We start from the raw sequence: 2684 nt of genomic DNA on the forward strand, positions 1-2684 counted from the left end.
GGAAAAAGTTGTAGCTAGCGATGGGCAATACTTTGAATGATTCATTTGTAACCATTTTTTCACAATAAAGTTGCATTTTCATAAAAAAAACAGCGATAACATAGTTGCGCACCTAATATATATATATATATATATATATATATATATATATATATATATATATATATATATATGTAAAAATCGGTTTTTATTTATTTCGTGAATAAATATCAATGTATCACTTATACTTATAACATACGTCTTACTACTGCGGATGACCATATTTCACTACTTTGACCCTTTATATCTTGGGAAATATTGACTTTTGGAACTTGGTGCAATGATAACTTTTTATCAGCATGGCGAAAACTATAACATAGTGAAATTTCAGCCAATTTGATCGAAAACCATTTTCCATAGGTTTTGTGCAGGGTCCTTTATTAATAAAAATTTTGAAAGGTCGGAGGTTATTAGGAAACAAAATTTTAAGCCAAATTTTATTTATAAGCAGAATTTGGGAAATTTACAAAAAGAGTGTTGGCAAATGTGGAAAATTAGGACATTTTCGAGCAGAATGTCCGGCATTAGGATTAGAGAATAAAAAAAAATTAGGTTTTGCCGAATGAACGGGGATGTTTCGGCAACAAGGAAAGAACCCCCGATTTGTTTTAGATTAGATCGTGTTTATAAAAATGCTTTTAGTTTTAAAGGAATGCTTGATAACGAATATTATAATTTTAAAATTAATACTGGCTCAAATGTTTCCATCGTAAGTAGTAAATTTGTTAAAGCTTCAAAGAAAGTTTTTTCAATTGAGAATAGTCGTTTAATTTTTCCTACTGGAGAAATGATTTCAGTTCAATATCAAACAAATATGAAAATAAATTTAGAGAAATTTTCTGTAGATTTGTCTATGTTTATTGTTGATATGGAAGAACATTGTCTTTTGGGAAATGATTTCTTATCATTTGCAAACTTAGAATTCTGTCTTCGTTCGGTTTTAGGTTTATCTCAGTCTGATAATAATAAGAATGATTTTATGTGTGCTTGAATTGAAAATGAAAACGTTGTTCTTACATTTGTATCGCAATTATTTGAACGGGATTCAAAAAATTTGAATTCCTTCCAAAAAAGTCTTTTGCTAAAATTTTGTTGAATTTCAGGATATTTTCTCTGAGGAAATAATAGCTGGGAATTATAATGTTCTGGAACATGAGATTAAATTAAATGATCCACGGCCAATCAAACAAGTTCCTCGTCGGGTTCCAATTTATTTACGAAAAGATGTGGATAAAGTTATCAAGGAAATGAAAGAAAAAGGTGTTATTGAAAAGTCTCAGAGTCCTTTCTCCTGCAGTATTAGTTATCCCTTTATATCTTGGGAAATATTGACTTTTTTTTGGGACTTGGTGCAATGATAACTTTTTATCAGCATGGCGGAAACTATAACATAGTGAAATTTCAGCCAATTTGACCGAAAATCATTTTCTATAGGTTTTGTGCGGGGTCCTTTAACAAGTTTGCTAGAGGCAGCTAGAAGCGAAACATCGAGTGCTGCTCCATGTATCCTGGATACCTTCTCAACTTTCTGTATCCACAACTCCACTTCTTCATCCTCACTTCCTTCAAAATCGGGAATTTGTGACGCTAACAGTTTCACCGCTTGCGCCGGAGAAGTAGAGATCAATGTCGGACTAGGTGGTCTGCTAACATTAGTATGCGGGTTGAGAGTCGAACCAGAATAGGTTGGCTAGGCTCCGCTTGATTCCTGGCTACGTTTAACAATACCAGTTGAGCTAGAATCTCCTGCTGCTGTTTCATTTGCAACGTTACGCACTCAAGCAACTTAAGGAGAGTTGAATCAGAGGAGACAAACGGCACTTCACTAGCTGGAGATAATATACTTCTCTGCTCACCGTCTGATTGATCCAGTGGAGGCAAACATGACGATCTTGGTTCACGAGAACTTGATATTTCATATATATCCGCTGGAGCATTACGTTCGAAGTGAGACACCAGGGCCTCAATACACTTTGGTATGGTCTTTTCGATTGGTAGTCCATATTTAACAAGTTCTTGCCGAAGCTCTTGTAATGACATCGCATCAAGAAGCAATCTGTCCATTTTTACCGACAGCACTTAAACCACAACAATCCCTACAGAGGGCCGCATTAATCGCGACGTGAGAGAGAGAACGACGTATCCAAAAAGGAGAGAAAATTGACCGTTAACTATAATGCTCAATCAAAATGGCGGCAATCTGGGCCAGAAAAAGGCGGGAACCACGTGTGCTATTGTCTACACGTGTAAAACACCACACGACCACAAATGAACCAACAAAAGTCTGAATAGGGCGGTTGAAACACGCACTGTCAACCCAACCAACGCGGACCAAGCTAAATGCAGTCCGTGGTGTCCGAAAAGGCACACACGCAAACCGTCCTGAAATTCACTGATCACGTTTCAGATGTGTCCACGATGTAATCGAAATATATCCCTCAAGGTATCTGATGCACATCTCTGCTATCCCAAACGAATCAAAGTGTATCCTACTTATGATGCTGCAAGTCTTTGCTCCTAGGTGTTTTAACAAGCTTAGTGTCAGGAGGCTTCTCTGGTTATATCCTCTTAAATTACTACTGGAGGAGCGTAATGCCAGGTTGATGGTGATCCAGAGATAATAGGAGTCTCTCCAACGTCTTATG

This window comes from Odontomachus brunneus, unplaced genomic scaffold (assembly GCF_010583005.1).
Source record: "Odontomachus brunneus isolate Ranch 3 - 2012 unplaced genomic scaffold, Obru_v1 Obru_scaffold_431, whole genome shotgun sequence".
Classification (NCBI taxonomy): domain Eukaryota; kingdom Metazoa; phylum Arthropoda; class Insecta; order Hymenoptera; family Formicidae; genus Odontomachus; species Odontomachus brunneus.